The sequence below is a fragment of the Conger conger genome, chromosome 15 (genome assembly GCF_963514075.1).
Source record: "Conger conger chromosome 15, fConCon1.1, whole genome shotgun sequence".
Classification (NCBI taxonomy): Eukaryota; Metazoa; Chordata; class Actinopteri; order Anguilliformes; family Congridae; genus Conger; species Conger conger.
In genome coordinates, this window is record NC_083774.1 from 21,681,494 (window position 1) to 21,691,300 (window position 9,807).

Sequence of the window (9,807 nt, forward strand, 5' to 3'; positions counted from 1 at the left end):
GGGCCCTGGTGTCTCTCTCTCAGGAACCAGCATTGGGGCCCTGCTGTCTCTCTCTCAGGAACCAGCATTGGGGCCCTGCTGTCTCTCTCTCAGGAACCAGCATTGGGGCCCTGCTGTCTCTCTCAGGCACCAGTGTAGGGGCCCAGTTTATCGCTCGTCTCCGTTCCTGCAGCAGGGCACCCTCAGTTCACTGGCTGTGCCACAGCACAAGCACAATGTCACCTGATTTGCTGTTAGGCCTGTGTGTGTTGAGTCTGTGTGTACAGCAAAGTGCTCAATGAGTGCATTTCACACACACTCATATAAACTGTCCATTTAACATTTTGCTCTGCAGCGTTCTGTAAAAAAACTGACTGCTGCTTTTCAAATATGTCCATAATATGTTTGATTGAGGTTTTGTTTTCATCCTCAGAAACAAATTATTATGAAAACAATATTCAGTAGAAGGGATACCACCACATTATTTATTACAATTGAATAGCAGATTTCGATTTCACATATTTACGTTCAGATATTCCAGATATATCGCAAGACGCAATAAGCATCGACAGAGAGGTCATAATGTGGTGAGGCTGTAAACGTAAGTCATCCCATCTCTTACCTGAACTTCCTGCCATTAGCTCACTTGATAAGGACCACAGCTGCTCTTGCAAAACTAAATAAAGGGTCATTGACTTCAATTGAGAAGTAGATCATTGTTTTTTTACCCTTTACTCTTTGCTCATTCTGATTTGTAAATTCTCCCCAGAACAAATTATACAGCTCATATACTGGACATGTTATCCTCCTACATGCTGTCTACTTCCTGAAGCTGTTCAGGTTTAGTATCTTATTTGTTTAGTATCTTGCTCAAGCCCTGCAGTGCCCAGCTGGGGATTTGAACCTGCAGCTTCTCCGTGGATATACAGATTCATGTGTCTCTTGGATCAATGCTTATCCTAACCACAGATAAGTTGGCATGCTCTCTACAGGGGTTGACAGAATGTCATCATGAGACTATGGATCGTATAACTCTTACATGCCAGGTGCTTAACTCCCTGCACTCAAAAGCCATAAAAGCACAGAGTGCATTTTAAAGGGAAACCATTTGAAGGTTTTATTTTGAGGTTGTTCAAGGGGTCTAACTAAATAACAACAAAGCTCGAGGGGAGCACTATATAAAAAGGCTAGGATGCTTTTATTTTGTTAGATATTTGTATTTTTGCCCAATGTTTCAGGGATATGTAGGGCGGCCTGTAACATAGTGGTCGGTGGTTCTAATCCCGGTGTAGCCACAATAAGATCCGCACAGCCGTTGGGCCCTTGAGCAAGGCCCTTAATCCTGCATTGCTCCAGGGGAGGATTGTCTCCTGCTCAGTCTAATCAACTGTCCATTGCTCTGGAAAAGAGCGTCTGCCAAATACCATTAATGTTATCTAATCTAATGTAATATGTGTTGTGGATTTCAAGTTGCAAGATACAATATAATTGTACTTAAGCTAAATAAACATACTGTATATGAATAGATATTAATGGGCAATGACACTTGTGTAATAGTAGTTGCAGTGTCTCAGGTTTGTATTTTGTGTAAAAAATGTATTGGGCATGACCGTTTGGGAAAGGAGGCTTTTTTTGTAGAAATGATAAACCTCCTCATAGACCCCCCCCCCCCCCGAATCACATGTAAGGGGGCTTATGTTTTGGGGAGGTTGCCGTGGTGACAGGAGGAAGGACACGGGGGACAGGGGGTGAGTGAGTCTGAGTCCGGCTCCTCACCTGGAAGAGAGGGAGGGAGAGCGCTCCGGGGAGAGAGCAGAGCTGAGCCTGTTTACTGCAGGGAGTGTTTCTGCAGCTAGATCCGGAGAGATTTCCATCGCCCGCAAAAACAAACATCCGACTCCCAGGGACGTGCTTTGCATGAGCCTGGCTGTCAGTGATTAACTGGAGTTTGAGGTGCTGGGAAACAGGCAGGGATTAATAAGGCTGCCATAGTGAAAGACATCAGGAGGTGGGTACAAATGTTGAATGGTATCCGTGAACTACTTCATGCACTCAGGATTCAATTAAAATGTGTTCTCTTATTTCAATAAACATGTAAATGCTTCATAAAATTCCAAAGCAATTTGTGACTGAGCTCCCAAATGAGGAAAGCCTTATTTTTGTATTCTTGGACGGGATTGAGTATGAGGATTTATGAGTCCAGGCTCCCACATGACCGGGCCTGTAAGCTGCCCACCCAGATCAGGGCAGGTCACACAGCCACTCCACGTGGTGCAGAGTGTTCAGGGAGGGGTTTCAGGTACTGTGTTCGTCTCCCATATTCCCAGGAACCCTGAGAGAGCCATCTCTTCTCTCCACTTCCACTCCTGCTGACATCCCTCTGAACCTGGCTCTGTGCAGCTCTTCACGTGATGCTCAGAGAGGATTAGAGGAAGTCACATGGACTTCAGATGACCTGACAATAGCCTCCTCAGCTGTTACTGTACTGTTTTAATGTGTGGGTGTGTGCGTTTGTGTGGTGCGGGTGTGGTGGGGGTTTGAGTGTGCGTGTATGTGTGTGACGGGTGTGGTGTGGTGTGGTTGTGCTGTGTGGGTGTGGTGGGGGTTTGGGTGTGCATGCTTGTGTGTTTTCGTCATGGATTTTGCCTTTTTGTTTGAAATTTTGTTTGATTACCAAGTGCAATTTTATGAGTTGCTTTGGCTAAAAGTGCCTGCCAAACGAATACATTTTAATTGTAAATTCTGTGAGCACTCAGGAGTGTGCCTGGGACCAGTGTGATCCTAACATTGATGAAAACCACAAACCTCACAATTACACAACTCCTGACTGAATTAAGACCAAATTAAGCACACTACAAAAAGATGGAATCAAGCTGTAATATTTTGTCCAAGGAATGCTGTCTCTCTCCATAGCCGACTCTCGCATACATTGAACTCAACATCATACATGCATGTGTAAATGTACATACATGATTTATAATCACAGATTCCTTTATGGTTTAATTTAGCCTATTCTAGCTGAAGAGTTAGCCGGTGCATATTAGCATTATTCCTGGAAAAGTTATGCAGCTATGGATGCAGATATTGAAGTCTGTATAATATTGCAATGGACTCTTGCAATGAATATTGCCATTGCTATGATTGATGAACAAAATAAAATCTCATAGGAGCTACATACTATATTCATCTTATTCATCTGACTGTATGAAGATGAACAGTCACTCAGAATTTACATTGGCTTTATTTTCTGCACAGACCAGTTAGAGGTTGTTTGAAACTAAGCTAAACTGGAACACTCCTGTTATCTAGACTAAGTATAGTGTGTATGGTGAACCTTTACCCAGTGTGTATGGCAGTTATTTCTGAACAGCATTTCAGTATTTAAATAAGGGGAGCATTGAAGTGTGAGGGTTGTGTTAATTTGTGCAGTTTTTGCTTGGCACCAGATAAATCAATTGATTACAACAATCACCAATAAATGACAGTACAGCTGAGTCAACACGTTCACAGCTAATCATATAATTGAACATAAAATACACACACAAACCCACACAGTCACATCAGTATGCTTGGCCACACTGCAGGTCCACTGAGCTGATGTTTCTTTGACTGATTGCCCCATACTTCAGTGCCCTAACCTTTAATGAGGTGGAATACAGTGACCATCTCACCTAAATATTGTGTAAAACAAGCAGCAGGTGTTAAACAGCTGACAAGGATTTGAAAAGGGCAGCAAAGGTGTTCAGGCATTAACACACTACTGATGTATTTTGTTTCCCTCTAATAGACCCCATATGAATGCACTGAAAAATTCTTGCATTCCGCAAACAGTTAACAAACCAAAAAAAAATGGATGAAGCAACCTGCTCAGCAGTGCGTCATAGTTTAGAACAAATAACTGAGCTGTTAAGAAGTGTAAGACAGGATAAGTTCTGTGCCTGCAAAGACACACACACACACACACACAAAGTTCAAGAACGTGCGTCATAAATCATACTGCCAGTACACTGGGACAAAAGCCCTACAACACTGTTACAATGAGAAATCACAGTTGATACTTTAATCTTCACTTACAAGCCAATCAATATTTGAGCAAGAGTGCCGTTTCAGTAACTTCATTTCTAAGAACCAAAGTGAAGCGGGCTGCCATGCTGTTGTATTTATATCCACATGGCTTCATTTCAGCCTGCCCCTGTATGGTGGTAAAGTCGGGGGGGTGGGGGGGGGGGGGGGGTGGCTCAAATGAGATACCGCTGAGGGCAGCTGCAGTAACTGAATTGTCATTTAAGGGTGTAGGGAGCAAACCGGAATCCTTGGGGTATCTCCAGCTTCTCTCTGGAGCACTGAGTTTTGCCACCATGTGTGGACCCGCTGTACTCCGTCTGCTTAGAGACTGATTTACTGTATGAGCCCATTCACTTTTAATGAGGATTCACATACTTCTGTCCCAGAGAAAATGATCCTTGGTTGTAACATTATTTAGTGATGTACGGGCAACTGTCTGTGTGGAGAAACTATTTAATTTATTTTCATCAATATATAATGTAAACTAACTAGAACAGGAATGTTTGTTTTTTTTTAAATAAAGAAAGAAAAAAGAATGAACATTAAGATGTCACATTGGGTTCTAGCTGCAGCAATTTCACTGTGAAATATCCCACCTCTGTGTTTTCTGATTTATAATTCAACATAAATTAACTTAATCTCCATAAAACATTCACATTTTTTAAAAAGTAATATAATGCATAATTATTTGGTTAGTTATTTACAGTGCAGTCTGTAATTAGTTGGAAAGTGACATGCTTTTTTTTTTGTCAAACAGTTGAAATAAAATTTGAGTGCAGACTTTCAGCTTTAGCTCCTGCTATTTCTGTATACTTCGGCATTCATCCTGCTGCTGCTGCTGTCAGTAGTGACATCATCAATGAACCTTAGTGAGTCAGCACCTGTTGGGCTTGGGCAGTACCTTTTGGCCTCCACACATTCCTCTTTCCATCACTCTGGTGCAGGTTCATATTCGTCTCATCTGTCCATAACACTTTGTTCCAGAACTCTGCAGGTTTCTTAATGCATATTTTTACAAACTAACCTAGCCACTTTATTCTTGAGGCTTGCCAGGTGTATCGTGTGGTGAACCCTCTGAGGTTGTGCTGGCATAGTCTTCTCTTGATGGGCAAAATAATTCAAATAATTCTTATGTCATCCCTACACTGGTCTACCAGGTTGTTTGCCATTGCTGAGCTCACCAGTGTGTTCCTGTTATTAACAATGTACCAAACAGTTCATTTTGACACCTCATTTTTTGGCTTTGTCTCTGATTAGCTGTACTAGCATTAACACTTCTTTGGTCCTCATGTTGAGAGACAACAGACTCCAAACGGCACTCTTAGAATCACCACACCTGTCCAAGAAACATTTCAACAGCCAATTACTTTTTGTCCCCGAAAATTGGGGGGGGGGGGGGGGGGTCTATGTCTAACGATGGATACCAGAAAGCCCCATGGCTTTGTTAGTGTGCACCACCTTGTCCTGCCAGAAGCAGGAGACAACCATGCAGACAGGGGGAGCTGCAGATAAACACAGGCTTGGCAGATACAGGGGCTGTATGGCTATCCCAACCCTGCTCTTTATTTATTTATATTTCTTTTATTTATCCCAACCCTGCTCTGAATCCTGGGCGTAGAGTGAACGGTGAAGGTTTCTAGGACTGGTGAGGGTCATCTGTGAGGCGAGTCATCACAGTTGCTGACACATGACATCCACACTCCACGGACACATCTCCTCAAGATGTACATTCCCAGTGTGCTTTAGATCAGTTTGTCCCTACTTTTCTTTGGCGTAATAACAATAAGCCAAAGCCCCATATTTGTAGGAAGATTGCTGAAGACTCACCTATTATTATAAAACATCCATCCATCCATTATCTTAACCCTCTTATCCTGAACAGGGTCGCAGGGGGACTGGAGCCCATCCCAGCATACATTGGGCGAAAGGCAGGAATACACCCTGGACAGGTCGCCAGTCCATCGCAGGGCACACACACCATTCACTCACACACTCATACCTACGGGCCATTTTATACTCTCCAATCAGCCTAACCTGCATGTCTTTGGACTGTGGGAGGAAACCGGAGTACCCTGAGGAAACCCACGCGAACACGGGTAGAACATGCAAAGTCTGCACAGAGAGGCCCCGGCCGACAGGGATTCAAACCCAGGACCTCCTTGCTGTGAGGCGGCAGTACTATGCACTGCACCATCCGTGCTGCCACTATTATAAAACATTTCCCCATAATTATTCAAGTCAGATGGAAAGAGGGGTGTCTCGGTGGCGCAGCCTGTAGAGCACTGACCGCATGCCCATTGTGAGCCGGGACGTCGGTGGTTCATGTCTTCCCCTCACTCTCGCTCCCGTTCTTCCTGTCTCTCTATACTATATACTGTCCAATAAAGCTGAAAAAGGCCTAAAAAATATCTAAAAAAAAAAAAAAGTCAGATGGAAAGAGAGATGTTGCAATATTAGCATAGTGCATTTCAGTTTACCAGTAAGGCATGAAAGTAATTCATATTAGCCTTCTGTTTAAGCAGGAAGGCCTAGAAAGGAATGCAACAGGCTGATTATAAGATTGTCTTATTTAGGATTGTAGAGGAGTTGTAAAAGACCCTGGGATGATATTTGGGATGATATCTCCTGTAAAATGAGGCTCATTTCTCCTTGTAGTTTTTCCGTCTGAAGCAAGTTCCTCCGGAATGCAGTTATTTTTAACAATGATGTGGAGGTGTTCATGTTCCATCATTGCAGAGTCATGTACTGACTGCTGCAAATAACGCCTCTTCCAGTGAGTCAAACTGAGTGATTAGAGCCGATCATTTATCACTCTCACTGTGATCGAGAAGCTAGTGGACTTACATAAAAATATGTAATTTTTATATGTAAAATTTTGGTTTTCCAGTTTTTAGGCTGGCTCCCTTTAGAATGCATGGGATACATGCGCAATCTACACACTGCAAATGAGATGAGAAATGCTACAGCATTCCCAAGTGAGTCATAAGAAAGCTGGGGATGAACAGGGAACCGCAAACCGTTCTTTTTGGGCAGTGCTGCTGTCTCGATTAGCAATTGGTGTAAACACACTATTTTGGGTAAACACATTATTTTGGGAAATGTCAAGCTACTTCGACTGTACACATTGAAAAAGGAAACGTTTAGCTATTCAAGTTGCTATTAATGTCAGACAATAATCTTATTGCAGTTGTTTTTGAGCAGAAATTAATGACAGTCAAGAGCAGACGGAAAAGGTAAATGCCCACCCTTTCTCTGCAACCTCTATAACAAGCATTGAAAGCTTAATATCAGTGCAAAGTGTATCAAATGGGGCACTGGAATGCTTATCATTTATTTTGTACTAAACTTATCAAAGCTTTTATTCAGCAGAAGCTGCTGCTTATCTTCCGTGCTGCTATAACTGCAGTTTGAAACAGGAATGCCTGGGGGACCACTCCCACTGCTTTGTATGAGATATTAAAAACAGCAAACATACCATTGTGCATATTTCCCCTTGGATAACCCTGTGGAAGCTACTATGCCTAACCTAAACGATGTCAGCTGATGGGGGGGGGGGGAATCGCACACTGTGTGTTGTGCCACCTGGTGGTGGGCAGAGGGGATGCGCTGGTTTAGTTGTAGCTTTTTGGATCCGTTTGATAAGCTGTCTTTCCTCATTTGTTTTTTCACATATTGCACATGTACGAGTGCATGCACACATGTATAACTGCAGTATGTTATTTCTCCTTATTTATAAATATTTAAATTAGATAGACCATTATGGAGAGAAGTTGCCCCCTCCATCTTTATTGAACACATTTGAGTCCTAGTGAATGGTTTACACTGTACTATCAGATTAAATTGATTTGTTTTTGTGTTCTCCCTTGTCTGGGTTTAAGGACAATCTGAAGCTTTGAACTTGAGCCTCACAAGTTGTGCTCTGTTGGAGGACAATTTGAGGAAGAGTGTTTCCTGGAACTGAGCGACTGTGTGTAATTGGGAGTGGAGCACATGAACCGGGCCTGGACTGAAAAAACTTGGCAAGATGTCTCTGCCGTTTCCTTTGTGTTTTAAAAAAATAAATAAAATAAAATACATTTTTTACTTGTTTTGAGAAGCTCAAATCTCATGTTGAAAGCTAATCCTTAAAAAAAAAAATTGTTGAAGGTACCTCCTTTGTTTTGTACATCAAATATGTTCTGTTCAAGGAACAGTCTGACCTAATTTGAAGTACTTGATGAAACCAGAATGTATTATTTTTTTTAACCTGAGAGGTATTGTGGAGAGGACCGGTGCCTGTGAGGAGGGGGTTAGCACCCACGCCACAGAGCTGGAGCTGGAGTGCGAGTCTTCTGAGCGTTATTCACGGCCTCTTATGTAACCCGCCAAGCCGTCAGCAAAGGGCTCACCGAGCTTACGCAATGTTTCCACAAAACAGTACACTGCAAGCGCTCCGTCGTGTTCGGGACTCTGGGGACTGACGTGGATTGGAGACGGGGATTACACCAGGAAACCAGGAGAAAACATCCATTGTGCACTGCTGCTTTGTCTGTCAGGCATCAGCATGGATGCGCAGAGATTCTGGCTTGTGTATTTTTAGGCTCTGCCCCCAGTGTTTGGCCAAACTGTAGGGTTCCAGTATTAATTGGGCTGGCAGTTAAGCAGCATCCCTTACATCTCTCTTTATCCCCCACTTCTCTCATCCCTCACTTCTCATCCCTACTTCTCATCCCTCACTTCTCTCTTCATCCCCCACTTCTCTCTTCATCCCTCACTTCTCTTAATCCCCCACTTCTCTTCACTCACTTCTCTCTTCATCCCCCACTTCCCTCTTCATTTAGCTGCATATTTCATTTTTCACATTTTCTGTCACTGAGAAATGATGCACTGGTGGTAACATTCAATGCCTGCTTGAGATGGGCCCTGACCTCTGTGTTTTATAATAAAACTGGAGAGAATGTGCTTTGAGACCTCACCGAATGGACCTCGTATATTTAAAGAGTGGAGTTGTGAAGATGAGGGCACTGTGCTCACAGACAGATTCCCTCTGAGGCTCCATAGTGTCTGAAAGGCTTCAGAGTCAGAGAGGCTCTTAACCCCACCCGCCACCATTCAGGAGAGCCATCTAGATTGGACCCAAATGCGTAACAGCTGCCCTTCTGGACAGGAGCTACGTGACAGAAGAATATGAGTGAGGCTTATGAAACACAGAAGGCAGCTTACTCTACCAAGGCAGCTCCTACCGTTGTGGGGCTCATGAAACTTTACTCTCCCATTATACCCATGCACCCCTGCTCTTTGGGTGTACGGGATACAGCGGGTATCCATGAGGTGTCATTACAGAGGTGATCTCAGTAATATGAGTAGGTCAACAATGGAGGTCACACCAGTACAAAGCTCCACACATATCCCCACCCTATCTTCAATCAGTCCCTGATCGAGACTCTCGCTGACAGCTCGCAGCCATGTGAGATCTGGCCTCTGCTCCCCTGGTAACCAGTGACACGTTGCGTCAGTGTTGTAACAGACCAGCAGCCAGCACCAATCCCAACATCTGTTACCATGGAATCCCTGTCGCCCTCTCTTTCTCAGGTGGGAGCACTACAAAAGTCCCCTGGACACAACCTTGCAGTAGAGCCTACAGTAAGCGCACACAATTAGTGTATGCGCTTATTAAGAGTAGTAGTTTTATTCTCCTAAAATGGCAGACTGCTGGTGAGGAGAGGAGCAGGAGCGGTGATGGACGCGGTGATGAAGCCCCTGTTCCGCCCCTCTGCCAGCTGT